This window comes from Sceloporus undulatus, chromosome 2, assembly GCF_019175285.1.
Source record: "Sceloporus undulatus isolate JIND9_A2432 ecotype Alabama chromosome 2, SceUnd_v1.1, whole genome shotgun sequence".
In the NCBI taxonomy this organism is placed as follows: domain Eukaryota; kingdom Metazoa; phylum Chordata; class Lepidosauria; order Squamata; family Phrynosomatidae; genus Sceloporus; species Sceloporus undulatus.
The window spans coordinates 58,545,163-58,565,278 of record NC_056523.1 but is presented as its reverse complement, the minus strand read 5'-3'; the positions used below and the strand labels follow the sequence as shown (position 1 = coordinate 58,565,278).

The window sequence follows — 20,116 nt, the reverse complement described above, 5'->3', positions numbered from 1 at the left end:
CAGGGTTGCCAGCACATGCGCTATTTCTGAAACCTTTATCAATAATTAATGTCAATTGTGACAAAGGCAGCATGTTGTATTTGGACTAAGAACAATTACAACACGGCTGCTTCTCTGCCCAGGCATCAAATAATAAGTGTTTCAATTACAGTGCATTATATTGCTATATTCAAAAAAAATGAAGGGAAGAAATAAATGTCATTTTTAAATCTTCTGCTCAACTTCACCACACAGTTTTTCCACTGATATTTGAAACAAGCAATTTACAGACATTACATTCAAATCTGACATTTTCAGAATAGTAATTACACAGTGAATTGATGCAGAATCATCTAAAATAGGTTTATTATGTTGGTTCATCTTTTCTTTTGTGACATGGTAAGAATGCACAGTATTTTGGAACTTGCTCTCTTTCCCTAAAGGCATTTATTTGGCTATTAGTGCCACCAGTTTCACTGAGGCTCGCCTCCAAATGTATAAGAACAAGATGTTTAGGGAAGTAGTTACAAAACTGGTGTAGAACTTTGGAAAGTTTTCCTCTGTAAAGCACATAGAGGTGCACTATCTCATCATCTCAAGGGGATTTGGCAGGACACCCCAAATTGACCATGTAAGCAACAAAATCTTGATTTTTTTAAAAAAAATATTCAAATGCAAAAAATCTTTGACTATTGCAAAACTGGCTGTGCAAATTCCTTTCCAAAATACAGTATCCATCTTTTATCTCTTCAATGTCTTGAAAAGAAGAAATGACCAAACTTTTGAGTTCAGCCAGAACCCATCCACTGTATGTCCCATCTATGTCCCACTGAAGAAAAAGAACCTCTCTCTTGTCTATGGGAAGAAAATCAGTGACCCTGCAGATTCTGGGCTGTAATTCCCATCATTCTTGATTGATATGCTGGGGATGTAGGGAATTTGACTACCAACATAGAAAGTCAAAACTTCCTTATCCCTGCTTTAGTTCATTGATCAATTATTTTTTATTTTCTTAGTAAGATACTGCACTATATAGAGTGGATTGTCTATTTTCCAATTCCATATTCCACAGAGGGGCTAATTTACTATTATCTCTTGTAAAAGTACAGTGTGTCCTCCTTGAAATGATAGAAAACACTGAAACAGAATGATTTCTGTTTCACATCATTCAATCTTCATTCAGATAAAACAGTTTATCGTTCTGTTTCAATGGTAATTAAATACCCTGCTGGTTACCAAAATTCTACTGTAATAAAATGGATATCTTTAGCAAACTAGACATGACACCATCCATTTCTTTGCTAAATGAGGGTTCAGTCTGAATGTTGGCATCAGGGAAGGCCTGTCAGTTCTCTCCCCAACACATATGTGAACTTACATGTGTGTGTGCGCGCACACACGCACACACACACACACACATATACATATAATAGCCTTGATTCAAATAATACATAATGTTGCTATCCATACATTGAAAAACCTATAAATGCAACGTGTCCCTGTATGTCTCCCTCCATAGCTAAAACAAGAGTTGAGAGGCAATTTGCATTGGAAAATTGGCATGGGGGAAATACAGGTTTAGGAGCTTAACCTAAATATCTGGTTCTTCATCCCAATTCTTGAGGTCCAGTGCAAAACAGTACCACCCATGAAGAGGGAATGGAGGGAAGGCATACAGCATAAGTCCATACCAACTGAAGAAGAAGGCATCTCCCCCAAACTGCCCTGATGCACCTGGACCAGTACTTTGCAGACTGAGCATTTAGAGGCAAAGGAAAAAGGTCTAACTCAGTAACACCCCATTGCTGAAAAATAGGCTTGAGTATGGATGAAGCCTCCACTCATGGCTTGAATGCATGTTCTGACTGAGAGCATCTTTGAGGATATTTTCTTCTCCAGGAAGGTAGACAGTGAAAATGAAGATGTCTCTCTCAATGCACCTGTGCCAGAATCAAACTGTGAGGCGAAGGAGGGCATGAGATTGTGTATCACTTTGCTTGTTTATGTAATACATGACCATAGTGTTGTCGGTCAACACTTGTACCACCTTGCCTCTCAACAAGGTTTCAAAGAAAAGAAACATTTCTTTTACAGACAGCAGTTCCACAGCACTAATATAGAGGCCACCTTCTCCATATTCAATTTCTTCAAAGGCCCACTTTGTCTCTCAAAGCTGAAGGCTGTTGATGATGCACAAACTCTTGTGCTTTCAAAGCCCACTTGTACAGAAGAGCTTTAAGACAACATTCTCTGTTTCATTTGGCCTGCGGTGTGAACATCACAGGGTGTACACGAGGCAACAATATGGGACTTGGCCAAATGCTGAAGGCATCTCAAATGGCCATCTCAGTTGGGAATCTTTGTGCCACATTCAACATACTTCTTAAAAGAAGCCAGTGGTACAAAGAAAGCCCCAAGAGCTAATGTAGCTCAAAGCCCATGCTGATGATCGATCCTCAGATGACCTCTTTCCAATACAAGAATGCAAATGCTGTCCCTGCCAAAACAGCTGCAATGGCAGACGAAAAGGAACTGATGGATTTCTGTAGTAAGCCCCTTATATAGGACTACTGCAAATGGGTGGTGCTACCACCAAAACCCTTCAGAATGCTATAGAACACTCAGAAAGAGGCACTGAGAAGGCGCAGTATAACCCAGCTGAGTGAGTCACAGAGACCATGAAGAAGAACAATGTTTTATCAGGATAGCTGCTACATGGCAGAAGCAACATTTTTTAAATATGTCATCAGTTTTGTCCCATTAACTCCAATGTCAAAAAAACCTTGTTTATGCACTCAACGTGAGAAGTACTCCCACACCAATGCTCTCAAGGATGTACATAAGAGCTGATGGATCCAGACTTATATCTGTTATCACTGTTATTTTCTAAGCTCCATGGCAACTATGAAGCACCTTTTCCTACTGGATTTTGCCTATTGTCTTGGAGGGCTTTTTAAAAAAAAAAAATTCAGTTATCTAATGCATTTTTTAAAAATATTTTTAAAGCTTTTCGGAGCACTGAAGTTAATGTAAAAATACCCCTTTCAGGTAGATAATGAGAAACACACAGGTTGTGAAGTTAAATACATGATTGCATTTCATGTGCCTAACTTTTTCTTCTTCTTTCCAAACAACAGCCATAGAGAACAGCAGAGATAAAAACTGGAACTACAGCACATGAAGGCAGGAATTTAACCTTATGCAAATCCAATGAAAAACGGTCATTAGCCCTAAGAAAGAAGCTTCCTGTAAAGGTTACAGAGACCACATAATGCCCCTGTTGAAACAGCATTCCCTGCTCAGCATGGTCTTGGCTGAAAGCTAAGCTTGGCTGAAAGCTTATAGCTATTGCTCAGAAAAAAATATATGGTAGGCAAATCAAATGCAATCACACATTTAACAACACATCTAATTTTTCAACCCTAGTTTGCCTTGGTCCTAATTTCTCTTATGAGTTTGCTTCATTTATCAAAACTGGATATATATCTGAATAAACATGAAAACTAACATTATACAGTGGTTTCAGTGTTAGACTAGGACTCTAGGAGACCAAAGTTCAAATCTCCAGTCAGCCATGGAAACTTACTAGATGACCTGGGGCAAACCTCAGAAGAAGACAAAGGCAAACTCCCTTGGGACAAATAATGCCAAGAAAACCCCATGATATTTTAGGGTCACCATAAACTGGAAATGACTTGAAGGCACACAACAACAAACATGAAATCAATTATGCTGTTAATCTAAGCAAAGATTTGAAATTCCTAGATAACATTCCTGTTGAATCCAATTGGATTTGAAACCATGGGTTATCCCTAAGGTGTACATCTAAACTGAGAGCCTGTGGGCCAAATCAGACATAAGTTTAAATGCAGGGAAACAAATTAACTGACTTCCATTTCTATGGCCCTCCACATTTAAAGTAACATCAAAATTGGCCCTAAAGTGAGAGCCAAATCACCTTGCAAGGAGCAAATTAAACATATATTAACTGTAATTAATTTTTTTTACCCAATAATGAGAGTTGAACTATTATGCTACAAATGTAAAATAAGGGGTAACATTATTCCTGTTGCCATGCAACTGCTGCAATTGTTTTTCCAAAAAATTATTTTACTTGTTAAGTGCTGGGTACTGGGTGTGGTCTTACCAAATGGTGGAAGGGCACTGGAAGAGAAATATCATCTGGTTCTGTGTTCTTACAATAGCATGTGCTGAATCATTTCATCTTATATTTTTCTCTTTTCTTTTCAAGTTGCAATGAGAGAGAAACTGAGTAACAAGGTAGAAGGAGGGAGAATAGCAGGGAGGGAGGTTGCCTGCCCTGGACTGAAATCTTTAAAGACTGTACTGTAAAGATGATGAGAGGAAGAAGTGAGCCTGGAACTCAGAATCAATTGATTTTATTTTCTTGCTGTTCCTGGTATCTGGAACACCTCAGTGGGAGATAAGGATACAATAACATGATGAATTTCTCTTTGTCTGCCCTATCCAGTTTGTGACCAATTTTGTTGCTGGAATATGGAGGTGGGGTTGGCAAGTCTCAGTATAGTGTTACTCTATTATACATTCCGCGTGTGGCTAAAATATTTTAGTGTAGTTTATGTACCTATTATTTTTAAAGCAATGGAAAACTAACCAAAAGAAAGTTACTTTTCTGGATTTTATGAGCTATCTAACGAATTTCTTTTAGAAAGTTATTGTCCAAGTTCTGAACGAAATGGTCTGAGAATGTTTAAACATCAGTGAGTAATGTCTTCAAAATATCTGACAGTTGTTTTGTGTTCTAGCAAGGGAAGGTTGAAAGCTGGCCATTCACAGAGAAATCTTGCCAAGATCTCATCAACAAATATTAGAGTAAATTTTAAAACTGAACAGCTCCCAAAGGGTCCTTTGAGTGAACTGGCATATGAACTAAGTGTCATACATCATCTATGGAAACAAGCCAGAGTTTCCACCCCTTTTGTCAAAGATGCATAGACTGCCAGGGATGAGTATTCCTAGATGTCTATCATAATATGCAACCTTGCTTCATAATACTTTTCCTGTTTGCAGCATAAATCAAACTTACTTAAAAGCTTTTCTTTCTTATTCCTTCTGGTAAAATGTAATGGACAATGGAATTCTGGAGAAGATCAGAAAATGACTTGCAGTTTATTATTCTGTGTAGGTAACCCTTCCAATCAGATTCTAATGTTTATAAGTTCCCACAAAGTATAAATTGTTCTATGTATAACTCATTCTATGGGGTTTCTTTCCATCAAATTACAACACATTTGTGGTGTCACTTTTTTGTATGAAAGTATCCTTCCTACAATCCTCTATAAGGGATATTTGGATTAAATCTTAACATAAATAAAGTACAGTACTGAATATTTTGTGAAATTGCCATAATTTGATTCTGGAGACCTGCATTTTTTATTTTAAAATGTCTCAGCCGAAATGAACTTGTTCCGATGTTGTTCGGCCATTTCTTGTCCATATGAAAATAATTTGCAGTCTTTTGACGTTGAAAAAGGTTTCCCTTGCTCAGAATAAGATGATACCAACTTTCTTGCACTTTCCCCCTCTATGCAAAATACGTCTCCACATCAGCACTAGAAATTAAGATTGACATACTAGGGAGACTGACTTGCTGGCGAAGCTTTATCTAAAAGTCTTTCCTTTTTATGTCAGATTTGAATATTTGCAATGCAAAACATTGCAGCATATCTGATGGTTATACTCAGTATGCCAAGAGATCTGTTCTATACATTTGGCAAGTCTAGTCCAGCTGGGATTTCCATATTCAGAGTTGACTACTGAGGGTGTGACAAACACCAGAGCATCAGCACTTGGGTGACTATCCTGAGGGGGAAAATTAGTTTATATCCTGTTGTTATCCTTGATTAGAGTAAGCACATTCAATCAATTGGTTTGTTTATACATTGACTCACCATCCATCATTCAACAACTGATGGAATAGGTCTATTCTACTTGAGACTAACCAACAAGATGCCTAAAATTACAGAGGTGAGGGTTGTAGCTACTTCTTCTCATCTCCCAACCTGGAATTTTACCTTTATTGTAATGAATTGTTGTTGCAAGCTAAGAGTCAAATTAGATATATGTAGTTAGAGATTGTGCTCCCTCAAGTGGCAAAGAAACATCTGATTGGCATAGCACATGGTTTACTTCAACACACATTTTACGTCAATTCCCTCTTTGTTTTGCACTTCATCACTGGAAGGTAAACAGTAGAGATTGAAAAAAATATTCATATTTATTCATTCCCAGGAAACCCCACCAGGGAGAATAACGGACTGGCAAGAAAGTTCCACAATGTTTTCTTGGTATTCCAACATCTTGAATTGTTACAGAGAAATTATTCTGTGGATAAAACATGTGGAGGTTTTGGGCAAACCACTCATGGTACACATTTAATACAGAGAGAATATTGCATAAGAAGATTAGTTTTCTATTGAAGTGGGGAGAAAATCATAATAATTATTCATTCTTACATAGTTGTGAATAGACATCCCTGGTAAAAACAACCTTACTTTGCACATCTGATTGCTAGGGAATGTGTCTCTGAGGAAACCCCACTGATGGAGAAAAAGAATGTGTTTTCACAAAGACTATATATTTGCCATAACATTTCATTTAACACCAAATGATGTTCTTTTTGCAAAAGAAGAGGTTTACGTATACCATTAGAGAGCCAGCGTGGTGTCCTAGTTTGAGTGTTGGATGATGACTCTGGAGACCAAGGTTGAGATCTCTGCTAGCCATGGAAACCCAGTGGGTGATCCTGGACAAGTGACACTCTCTGAACCTCAAAGGAAGGCATAGGCAAAAACCCCTCTAAACAAATCTTGCCAAGAAAACCTTGTGATAGATTCACCATAGGGCTGCCATAGGCTGGAAACAACTTGAAGGCACACAACAACAAAAAGCTCGTCCATTCCTTCCATTTACCAAAAACCTAACCATATTTGGTCTTCTCTTTTTCTTCCTACCTTTGAAGTATATTTTGCACACACAAAAAGGCCTACAGTATCTCTTTAAAGGTAAAGGGTAAAGGTTTCCCCTTGACATGAATGTCTAGTTGTAACCAAGTGTAGGGGTGGTGATCATCTCCGTTATTAAGCCAGCATTGTCCAAAGATGACTCCAGTGGTCATGTGGCCAGCATAACTGCATGAAATGCTGTTACCTTTCCCACCAAAGTGGTACCTATTTATCTACTTGCATTTGCATACTTTTGAACTGTTAGGTTGGCAGAAGCTGGGACTAGTGATGGGAGTTCATGCCATCATGCAACATTTGGGCCTCAAACAGTCAACCTTCCAGCCTTACGATCATCAGAATTTCTGTCTTAACCACTAAGCAACGTATCCCTCCTTTTAATCAGTATCTCTGTAATCATGACCTACACAAGAATGTTCAAAGATATGATGCTTTTGCTTTCTTATACATCTGTTGCTGACTTCTCCAGAAAAGTTCAAATTCTCTTTTCTGTTTATTATCAACCTACTCCTTCTGTACCCAGGTGGAAAACGGCAAGAGCACACAGATTGGTGACATGTGTAACAACAGTTCAACACCTCCATACTACAGATGGCTTTGATCCTCATGCCAATGATAATTCGCACTGAGTTCAAAATGTAGAACTAAAAATATTTAAACAATCTGACCAATGGATTTCTACTAACATGCCTGCTTAGTGGTGAAATATGTTCAGCTAAAAACACCATTACAAAAAATGGTGAAAGGTACAAGTTCTATTTGGATAATTCTAACTATAGTAGCATAAATGCCACATTGTCCTAGACATCTCAAATGGCAGCAAATAAAAATGTGGCTCATGATCAATGACCACCCACAGACAGCTGGGAAAATGGCTAAATAATACTGATTCAGATCTGCATGAGACAAAAATGGATTGAAGTAGAGTGGCCTAAGCACACCCTTTAGAGTGAACTGCTTTCCAGAAGCCATGGGCCTTTTGACTTTAGTTCTATCTCTAGCCAAGTCTTTAAAGTATGTGAAGTTTATCTGTTCAAGTACACATTACATGATATTTTAAAATAAAGTTTCCACTCAAGATGAAAGTTAAAGCATTGAACATCTTTGCTTGTGCTAAGCATGGACATTTTAAGTTGAGGGCTTTATCTTACTGCGTGCACCCTAAAAGTAGTAACAACATTGCAGAATCTTACGTTTCATTCTCATTTCAAAATTAACCCCATGCACCAACATTTTGCCTTGCTATTTCAGTTTTATATAGTGACAAGAAAACATCCAGGTAAACACATTCCAGTCCCTTACTTCAACTGTACTTGGTGAACCACAGAAGCATCCGGTACTATATGCCTGTGAGTAGGTGGAGGGCAGTAGAAAGAGACAAAGACTGCACACCAGTTGGATAGACTCAATCAGGGAGGTCACGGGCCTGGAATTACAGGCCCTAAGTAGATCAGTAGAGGATAGGCATCTTGGAGATGTCTCATCCATGGGGTTGCCATGAGTCGGAGACAACAACAAAGGGATCCAGGGGAAGGGGAAGGAAAACCAAGAGTACATATGACAGTTCTTGCTTCTTGCAGATTCCATCTTCTGTACCTATGGTTGCCTGGCTGGATATGGGATGGGTCCCTTTTAACTTTAATCTCAAATAGACTGAGAACCAGGACAAGGTAGCATAATTCTCCATCAAGATGGATGAAGGAACCTGTCTTTCCTTACCTTTCAAAATTAATCTTTCAGCTGCAGCCCTTCTTTACTAACATTGTTCTTGCCTCCCTGGTGGAAAATGGAAGGGTAGCACAGAAGCACCACCAAAAGAGCAGAACCTGGCACTTCTCCATCCTCTCTCTCTCTGTCTCTCTGTCTCTCTGTCTCTCTCTCTCTCTCTCACACACACACACACACACACACACACACAGAGAGAGAGGATGCAAGAGCTGAGTAGTGAGAAAACAGCAGCAGCCACAAGTTTGAAAAAGAAGGGAAGACAGGTATCTTTGTCCCTCGAGGGAGGATTATGGTACCTTGTCCTGCTTCTCAATCTATTTGGGATTAAAGTTACAAGAGCCCTGTCCTGTATCCAGCCTGGCAACACCATCTGTACTCAAAGAGCAAAGTGGGAAATTAAGCTGGAAACGTTCATCAGGAAACTAATAATGCTTAGCTCAATGTCCCTTTATAATCTCAGTCACATGATGCTGTGGAATGCTGAACCAGAGGCAGGATTTGTAAATAGATCAGATGGGGGTCTATAAATTGAAATTCAGTCCTGACAAGATAGAACTGCTGTAGGTAGTTGCCTTTCATGCCTGAGAGATGACGTTCAATGTACTGAGAGAGTAGATTTGCAGCTTGGAGATATTCCTAAATTCATCACTATCATATTTGTAGCATAAATGGATTTTTACCAATTGGTGCACAAACTATTACCACTTCTTGACAAAGAGAGTTTCATATGATCAGTCCATTCACTAGTAACTGCTTCACTACTGAACGATGTTCTATATAGGGCTGTACTTGAAGACTACTCAGAATTTTCAGTTACCAAAGAATACAATTTTGACAATACATTAGTCAAAATTTTGACTAATGGTAACTAGTTCATGAATATTACACTGCTTTTTCAGAAAGTTTCATTAGTTACCTGTGTGCTTCTGAGTTTAATTAAAGGCAATGTTTTTACCCTTCAAGCCACAAGTGATTTAAGGTCCTGAAGAAGAACCTACTTGTCAAAGGGTGGATGAAGGGGAGGAATCGGGTTGGGGTCCCACACCTGAAGATGGCAAGCAGGAGGACCCTGGTGGTACCACCGAAGAAGGGCAGGTGTTAGCCTCAGGGAAAACAGCTGGACACAGGGCGGGGGCTGAGGAGGAGTCGGCTCTGGAAGATAGAAAAGAGGAGGGGAAGGGCGAACCCGGGTAGGAGGAGCGAAAGCGGACACCAGGCATGGAGTTGGAGACAGGTTATGAGGAAGAGATTACGGCCCAAGAGACCCGTGGATGGCAGAAATAGGACGCTGGTATCTACAGGGCAGGGGCGAGGGGAGCGGGCGGGGTAGTGAACGAGACTATCCTGTGGAGGGCTTCTTCACCAAATGCGTTCACCCGTTGGCGTTGGAAGAGACCAGCAGGACCTATCAAGCCCGGCCCATAATCGGCCCAGGACCACAACTCCTCTGGGACATACGTGGAAGGTGTTAGCCCACAGACCACGAAACTAGAGCCAGGATAGTTAGAGAGTCAGGGCCTGATATGGACGGTGCCACCCCGGAGTCTGAGTCTGGGCAGAAGTCATAAATGGACGGTGAAGTAACCAGTCTTTTCTTGTTTCCCACCTGGGAGTTGTTAAAGTTGGAATAAAGAAAGTTAAGAATCTTTAAGTGTCTTCCTCTCACTGTATCATGGGACCCCCCCACCCTCATCCATCGGAGTAGCCATGGACCCGGCGACAGTAATCCTTTATCAACCTACATTATTAAAACACATTCTGCAACGTACTTTTTCTATTTACCTCTTTCATATGATGTACAAAGATAATCTACAAAAGTGGGAACTTTCTTAGTAGTAGAATTCTGGTTACCGAATATCCTCCTCAAATAGACTCTCAAAAACACTTTTATATATGCAAGCATTTCAACTGATATAACATTTTATCCATGGATCTCTTGTTTGGCTTGGTTTGTATTTGTTTTCTTCTACACATCATTGCTAAGACAACATAGACCATTTAAAAATCATTCTCATTTCATTAATTAATTTAATTTCCATTATACTGTAGTGCTAATCCAATAGCTAAGTAAATTTTATATTCTTTTCAAGCTTTATCCATGAATTAGCAATTTGAGCAGTTTGGCTGAGTCACTGGCCATCTGCTCATCTATTCAAGGTACTCAAACTACTCTAAACATTATTATAGTCATATATTTTTATATAAAAAGAGTAAACTATACATTAACATAACATTTCAAACAAGTACTTACTAACAGCCAAGGGCACATCAGGGTGGTTCATTAATATTCTACTATCAATTCAGCATCCACTAATTTTATATGAACAATTTTACAAAGAAAGAGCAGACAGGTTGCATATTTAATGCCACTTGATTGGATGCATTATTATTTATACAGAACAGCACTGAATTGTTAAAGCAGCATAGGTTTTTTTTCTTCATGGGAGCTCATTAAAAAGCTTAAAGATATCAGCCTCAATTCTCACCTTCAGTCAGGGTTCAGTGGAGCTCAATGATCAGAACTCTCCTGTATAAAGTACACTGGTGGAAGAGAACTTCTGACATTTTATTTTATGCATCCCAACAACAAACAAGAACTGATTGTTAAATAATGTTAAATTACTATTGGATAATGAATTAACTCAGCAAAAAAAAGTTGTTACTTAAAATGTGAAAGCAAAGGAAATTTAATCCCCATTCCAAAAAAGAAAAAAAGAAACCCTATCTTCAAATGCTAAACCCAGCAGTAGTTTACAGGAGTTTGCAATTGCCTTCCTCTAAGGCAGGGGTTCCCAACCTGGGGGTCGCCAGGTTGGGATTCCCCCTGCCTCCCCCTCCTCCCTTTTTCCCCGCAGGTGCCAGTGCTAGCGCCGGCAACTGCAAGGAGAAAGGGCCAGGGTCGCCTCCTCCCCTTCCCTTCTCCTGGCGGGTGCCCTCGAAGGCACCCGCAAGGAGAAGGCGAGAGGGCTGGGGTCGCCTCCTCCCCTCGCCTCCTCCCCGCGGGTGCCCTCGAAGGCACCCGTGAGGAGAAGGCAAGAGGGCCGGGACTACAAGCCCCAGCGGCCTTTGCAACCGGAAGTCCCACCCCTTCTTCCCCGGTGGCCTCCCTGATTGGTTGGGAGGCTGGGAAGGGGCGGGACATCCGGCCGCAAAGCCTGCTGGAGCTTGTAGACAGTCAAAAGTCCCACCCCTTCCTCACCTCCCAACCAATGAGGGAGGTCGCAGGCGGGACTTTCGTCCGGAATGGGGGTCGCGGCCCAACAAAGGTTGGGAACCGCTGCTCTAAGGCCAAGATACATGCCTAAAGTCACCCAAGTCTACATGATCTTTATATACCAAATGGCTGCATGCTATTTACACTGTGCAGCCCCTAAACCCTGACTTGGTTCTGGGCTATTTGCACGATTTCCACCTCTTGTCCCACATTTAAAAACGTAATGTTTGCTTTGGGTTTTCAAGAAAGCTCAGCGCAAAATGTAGCAACAACAGGCAGCTCCCTTTTCTGGTGGTCCATGCAAGCATCGTGTCATGGCCAGTCAAGATCAGCTCTCGGAGGATGAGGAGGAGGATGAGCCTTCTCCAGAGCAAGGGCTGATTGAGGCAACGCCAGGTGCTGTTCCTGCCCTGCCAGGTCCCAGCTGTGATCCTCCAGCCCCAGAGGAGGAGGTTCAACCAGGTCCTAGTGCCAAAGAGAGGCCTCCTATGGTACCACAGCCTAGTGGTGACTCTGGAGACGAAGCTTGCCGCTTGCCTGCAGGTGCCTTCTTACAAAGAGAGAAGGGCCGAGAGTGCTTGCAGACGCAGATCACAGAGGATTGCCGAGAGGCAATTAGCCAACCAGCCCCAGGTGGCACGAGCGAGAGTTTCCCTTACTTAAGTGGGAGAAAGATTAATGCTGGTTGCTAGAGTTTATTGCATGATCCCTCGGCGTGATTGCTGCTAGCACTAGCTCCTTGTATCTGGACTCTTTGTTACCTTGACCTCGGACCGGACTTCGTTATCTCTTGGCTGTTTTGACCTTGGACTGTTTTGACCACTCTGTCTCCCAGTATCCTGACTTCGGCTTGGCTTTTGGATTGTTGTGACTTCTGGTACCCTGACCTTGGCTTGATTTCTAGGACTGCTTTTGCAAGGTTTGTGTTTACATTCACTTGCTAAGCTGAGGCATTCCTATCAGTTTATGTCTGCGATTGCTGGCCGCAGTCCAGGACACATCGTGAGTTGCTCTGAGGCCAGAACAAGGCTGGGTACCTCATTCTAACCTCAGAATGACTCATGTCAGCAGCAGTTGCAACTGGCTCACAGGGATCATGTGAGAAGGCAATCTCCTGTTACTGCCACATTTTGCTGCAGCAGTTAAGAGGTGATTTGGGTTGAATTTGGGGCCAGAACACTCCAGGGCAGCCAGGAGTATTCTGGCAAATGTAGATGAGCACTCAGTGGGTTTCTAAGGCAGAGTGGGGATTCAAACCAAGGACTCCCAGAGCCCTAGTCCAACACTCATATCATTACACCACCTTGACTCTTCAGTGGAAACAGAAATAGTCTAGGAAAAATATCCCTAGATGGAGAAGAACAGCAGAGATTACCAACTGTTCCATCACTGCTATCTCAGGTTCTTTCTTGCCCTCTTCTCACTCCCCCCCCCCAGCAGCCTTGGAGCTTGATGTCTGGGACTATGAACCTGTCCATTCTGTCTTTGACATAACTTTCTTCCCCAGTTGTGCTATCCAAGAAGGCTTCCTCCTCCTCTCCTGCCACGAAGTAAACGGTATAGACATAATGGCTAGATAGGAGCATGCCTCATCCACCAGCTTTCAGTTAATGATTGTGCTTCTCTGATCAATGTAGCCAACTATAGTTTTCCAAATGCATCTGAGGAAGTACACTGAAGTCTACAAAAGCTAATGCTGACAGCTTCTTTCTTTCAGTTAGTCTCAAAGATGCTGCAAGATCTCTCTACATACTGATTCTACAGAGTAACATGGCTGTATCTTTGAATTCCCAAATACAGGGTGGGGAAATTCCAAGAGGACCTACTATGCTTCCACAAGGCTGCCACAACCTATGATCTCACTGAAAGCCCAGTAAGCGACCTACAATTGGGGGGTTTTGAGTCCTGCAAAGCCTATATTTTACTACTTCTGCAAATAATAAGAGCTGGTGGCTCTTTTCCCTTAGATCTTACTATCAATCTATCTTTCTTACATCTACCTCTTCCCTTCCTTCCCACAAACATTAGGCGTACTAGCAGCAGAAATCATAAGGCAAGTAGAAGGACACTATCACCCATACTATTTATGTAGAACATTTTTATAACGTATTTTACCAAACAAAACAGAGCCAGCTCTATCATTAGACAGAATGAGGTGGCTAACTCAGGTAGCTGGTTTTGGTTAACATGGATGGACATGAGATTATTTATTATTGTTGCATTTTACTATCACGATAAGGAAAGGTGTTTATTTGATTTTCTGCATTGGAAAACATTTGTTGCTACTTTCAAGTAGCAAAATGCTTTAAGGAAGCCCTAAAAAAAATGATCCGAGTGGTCCACCAGCAACACTGTGGCACTATGAGCAGCATGCCAAGGGTGTCGCATTGGTATTCCCACTCTCCCTCCCCAGGGTTGTCCCATAAAGAAGACATTGGAAGTAAGAAATGTTGAGTTTTGGTTTTATTTATTTTTTAAGAAAAGCAGACATAAAGCTGAAAAAGTCACCTCTCTTTTTAATCAGCATGCGATGTGAAGTTCTATAATCAATTACAGATTAATGTGACTCCCAACCTTTCTGCCCTTGCAGGGCCTGTAAAAGCTGCACAAACACAATAGAGTACCAAGCTGTAACTTTCCCCATTATGGCGGGTACAAAAACCCCTGCTAGATTCCTATCAACCATGCACTTTTGAAGGACCCAGGAGCCGTGAATAACACAATTGTGGCAGCTCCACACAGGGCTTATTCCCATTAGGATCTAAAGCTGATCGGTTTATTTGACCGTGGTTCCCATTTGAAACCAGTTCTGATCTTGATGTGACCAATTCCAATTGTGATGAAGCAAGGCAAACACACACACAAAAAAAAAAAAAACACTTTTTCCTGACACTAGTTCTTTGGCAGGGTTATTTTTTTTTTCTTGAAAGAAGCTATTCTAGAGTGTGTTCAACAAGTGGGAATGACGGATCTGAATTGCATCATTCTGGAGGGGAGAGACAAATGGCAGAGGGTGTTTACCATCCCTCCTCAGTTTTTGGTAGATCCACCATTCCCCCCACCCCTCTGTCACAAGTGCCTTTGTGCTTGTGGTGCAACCGATGGGTGCATGGTTTTTTAAAAAATAAAATTCATAGAAAATTAAGTTCATTGGTTTTGCAACTACTTGCAAAACCAATGAATCGAATTTTCTATTGATAGATAGATAGATAGATAGATAGATAGATAGATAGATAGATAGATAGATAGAGTCATCCCTCGGATGATCCAGGCATGGCAGAGGGGGGAAAGCCAGATTCAGGCATGGTGGGGGGGATCCAGGCATGATAGTGGTCTGGATGGGACCTGTGGCGAGGGGGCTTTCTCCACCCTGACATGCTAGTTGCAATACCAATAAATCTCATATTCTATCAATCTATTTTTTTTAAAAAAAAATAGTTCCCAAGCCATGCTTCCTGGGCTGCTGCTTACATCATTGATGATGCACAGATGATTGCCATACATTTTGAAGTGGTGCAAACTAGTGGGGATGACAATCTTGCCAAAAAAGAAGCGATTACAGAAAAGGTCTGCTTTCATAGTGGGAACAACGGATCTTTTGGAATCGCTTTACCAACATGGAGTGAAGGCGAATCCCACATTGGTTTAAATGTTAGTGGGAACAAGCAGACAGAAACATCTAGTTCTCTACTGGTCCTTGCTGCTGCTGCTGCTGCTGTTCTTCCTTGTAGCACAAAGTGGAGAGAATCCTGGTCTCTTTGCATACTGTGTGACTCCTGGATTTCCTGTGGGGAAATGGGAGAGTAATGAATTGTGTTCAGCAGCTACAGGTGATATATTCAATGACTAGGAAGCTCATTAATAGTTTGTTAACTATGCGAAAGAGGAAACTGTCATAAAAAGAGGTCCTTCTGCACCCCACTTGCCGCAGCCAAGCTTTCCACTCACCCACTGCCAGATCTTCTGGTGTTTATATTGTTGTTAAGGAGGAAGAATAAGGAAATAATGCTGTATTTGCTCATCCCTTTCAGGGTGTTGCACTGATATTCTATCTGCAGGCTCTGTTTGTTCTGCTCCTGGCTCTGCTCCTACAAAAAAGAATGAGTCAGAGGTGTTTGCTAGCAACAACAATAACTGAATGGAATAGTTGACGTTCACCCAACAAATATTGTTAAGCTCCCAATTGCCCTCCCTAACACTTAAGAGTTTAGCTACATTTTAAAAAATTGGGAGTGGCAACAGTTGACCCTTTATGCAAACTGCACATGTGCTCTACATTAGAGGCTCTCAAACTTCAGATACTTTGGATTTCATCTTCCAAAAACCTGGCCAATTACTGTGTTGACTGTGGCTTCTGGTAACTGAAGTACAAAACACCAGGAGGATTAAAGTTTGAGAACCACTGCTTACATCTTCTGCACATAAGATATGGTGGTCCATTGTTTAGAGCAGAGGTGGGGAACCTACAGCCCTCCAGTTCTGACAAACTACCATTCCCATCATGTCTCATCGCCTGCCAACGTGAAGGAAGTTTTAGCCAGGCTCATGAGGGCTTGGTTGTAGCTCCTCTTCTTATGGTGATGCTACAGTAGGAGCTACAACCAAGCCCTCATGAGCCTGGCTAAAACTTCTTCAGCTTGGCAGGCATGAGGCCGTAGATTCCCATCCCTGCTTTAGAGAAAGCAGAAGCGCAAGTCAGCTCACAGTCCCTCTGTGTTCCAAAGGGGGAGAGACTTTACAGCCACAAATATTGAAGTGGTCAGCTTAGGGATGCATAGAAAGGAAGGGCACATGGATGCTCTGAAGATCTGCTTTGAGAATGTACCCCTTCTTTAATTATCAGTATCTCTCCCATTTACACACATCTTGCTTACCTGTGCTCAGGTGTGTTTTTCTTGAAGCAATAGACTTGTAATTTCTGGTGGATATTTGTATCTGGAATCTTAAAACTAAGCATCTGTGATGGTTTTAATGAATGTCCCCCATTTGCTGTTCGCACTTCACTTTTAATCTTGGTTGTCTGTAGCTTGTGGAAACTGCTTCCTTGCGTACTCTCTTCACTGACGTTCACCACAGCAAGCTTTGTTCTTATATTCTTGGGGTTCTATAAGTATAAAAACCAAGCTTTATCTCATACATCTTGATACTTGAGATGTGTTCTCTTCTTTCCTGGTACTGTGGTGAAGTAAACTACTGAGGTTCATGAGTTCTCTGTTCCAGTGTGGTGGATCTACTTTGCATCTAGGATCTTCATTGGCTTTACGGGGAAACAGCTATATATTGGCATGGAGTATGGAACAATATGTATTTCTGTACCAAGGTGGCCACTCTTCCAATCCTACCCCATTGTGGAAAACTCTTCTCATTTCCCCCGCCCATCAGCCACAGTAGCTATACTGTAGCACTTACAGGTATGACAATATAAAACTGATGCTATGCCCTCACAATTAAACTATACTAGTAGTTTAAACTATCTTGATGTTATGTCACCACGAGAGAATTCAGTAGCAATTTTATCTTTGCCTAGCTAGCTTTATTCAATGACAGAATTGCACAACTGTTTTATTTGCTTTACTAATTTAAACTTTGCCTCTTGTGATATTTCAGATGTCATTTTAGACAGTTTTCATTTTATAATTGATAATGTTTAGCAAGTGAATTGTTAAAGTTTGATGGTATTCACCCTAAAAAATGATTGCTAGGAAGCAATAGATGAAATCAATCAGTCAGTCTATCCATAAATACTCCAAAACTGCTTTTAGTCTCTCAAGGAAACCAGCTACCAAAATTACATTGACAGTTTAATCCTAAATCAGAAATGTGCTGGCTGCAGGGAGTTAGGAGTAGCAGAAGCCTCTTGTGCTGGCTGAACAGCCTTTAGGCCATCATAATTCTCCTCTGACAGCTGGATTCAGATATCAGCTGGCAGAGGGATCTACCAGTTCAACTTCTTTGCCAGCTGGTCTCAGTTGCCAAAATAGTCAAAGGGAGGGAAGAATGAAGGAAGAGCTGAGTTGAGTTGTGCCAGATCCAAATCTCCCCCAGCCCAGCAATGCAGCCACTATGATACTACGAAAGTAGGCCAAGACATAGGTGATTGTAAGTATATTCCCAGGCCAAGTCAGTTTTGGATTCAACATGGCTTCAACTGGCCTAGTGTCAGTTCAGCTGGCACTAAAGCATTTTTTAAAAAAACTTAATAAATATAATAAAACATAAAATGCATAGATTAGGTGCTGATCAAGGTAGCATCAATTTTATATGAACATTTTAAAAAGGATAAAAAATAAACCAAAACAAAAGAAATAGAAAATACCACATGAATACTGTGGGTTCTGTGCCACAGTTGCAAATAATTTCAGTTGGCTTTATGTCAGATCTCCAATGGAGAATTCCTCTTTAAGTCAGTAGTCCTTCTGTGGGTAATGGTGTCACAGAGAGACTCGTGGATGTCAACCCAGAAGGTTGCCTGGGATTTGGGTGGTTTTTTAGACTTACCATGTTTGCTAACAAATTGTACAAATGGAAACCACATGTCCTGAAACTCCTTCTTCATTCCCCATTCCTTGTATAGCTCTGTTTATGAACGTTAGTCTCTCCATTAGCACTATATACCACACTTTTTTCCCACCAACTTTTAGTAGAAAAGTTGTTTAGGTCTTTCCATTTACTGGGGATTGTTTAGTCAAGCAGCAGCAGTGAAGAGGAGAATCAGGATTTTTTCTTGTGGCAAGTCTTTGAAGGAGGCAAGGGAAGCTGAGGCCTGAAGGCTCTAGAGACCAGCACCCATCATCCACTGGCCATGCCCTTCTGCTCTGCTTTAAGAATGTTGCAGGCAGAAGAGACTGTAAGGAGGCAAGGGAAGCTGAGGCCTGAAGGCTCCAGAGACCAGCACCCAGCATCCACCGGCCCCATCCTTCTGCTCTGCTTTAAGAATTTTGCAGGCAGAAGAGACTGTAAGAAGAGACTCTGGTTTTGGGGGGGGGGTGTTAGTTTTTTTAATTCTTAGTGTTTAATGATGATTGTATTTTAGATAAGGGACGGGGGATGGAATTTTAGTTGTATATATTATGTTTTGTTTCGGTATTTTATTCATTTGCTTATGCCAATTGTTTATGTAGTTTATGTAACTGCTTATGTAATTTTGTTTAATGTTCAGTGATGGTTGTATTTTAGTTAAGGGATGAGGGATGGAATTTTAGTTTATATACATTATGTACTGTTTAGGTATTTTATTCATTTACTTGTGTAAATCTTTTATGCATTGTATGTGTTTGTAATTTTGTAATTGTAAATTTGTAAACCACTTTGATCTTTTTGGAAAGGCGGTATATAAATAAATTTATTATTATTATTATTATTATTATTATTATTATTGGCAAAAATCAAGAGTAGTAATAGCTTCTTACCTCACTATTTTAAATGTCAATTAAAAAAACTTCCTCCTTTTTGAAAGCATTTGGAACTTTGTTGTGTTATAATCCTGTATATTTGATGACACGTATTGGTTAGTTTTGTATTATACTATATTTTTTGTTTTTTACCTAGATAATTTGTTTTATAACTGTATTGTATATTTTTATTATTATTTCTTTTTCCCTCTGTGTATATGTGTATGTACGCATTTTAGATTGTATAGGTCTGGCAGCACCCATTGTGTTTGGTAGTTGTACCTGTAAAGCACCATGTAAATTGATGGTGCTATACAAATAAATTGTTGTTGATGATGATGATGGTGAGAGAGTATACCTGAACCATTTGGTTAACGCTAACTAGAGTAGACCTAGTAAAACAATTTTAATAGTGAGTCAACAGCTGTCCAGAGAAAGGCCCCACCACCTCTCTAGCTAATTGTTTGCATTTTTAAACCTCTTTAATTTCTTTACTATCCAGAAATTCCTTATGATGTTCAATCAAAATCTATTCTCCTGTAACTTCAAACAATTATACCCGGTACTATCCTCAGAGGCAGCAGAGAACAGGCCTGCCCTCTCCTCTCTCTGATGGCACTTGTGATATTTAAAGAGTGTCACTCCTTAGTCTCATGTTCAACTTTTGATCAACAGTGATCCCAAGGTGCTTTTCACATGTAGTACTTCTGAACCATTTATCCCCCATTCTATACCTGTACATTTGGGTTTTATGTAGAATTTTAAATGTAGAGTTTTGCATTTGTTTCTATTGAATTGAA

At 40.7% G+C, this 20,116-nt stretch overlaps 1 protein-coding gene across 1 annotated transcript in view; it reads right to left on the bottom strand.

The window, feature by feature from the left end:
- The window catches only part of ERC2 (ELKS/RAB6-interacting/CAST family member 2), a 765,920-nt gene that overhangs the window by 548,599 nt on the left and 197,205 nt on the right, over window positions 1-20,116 (bottom strand). The gene's annotated exons all lie outside the window — the stretch shown is intronic.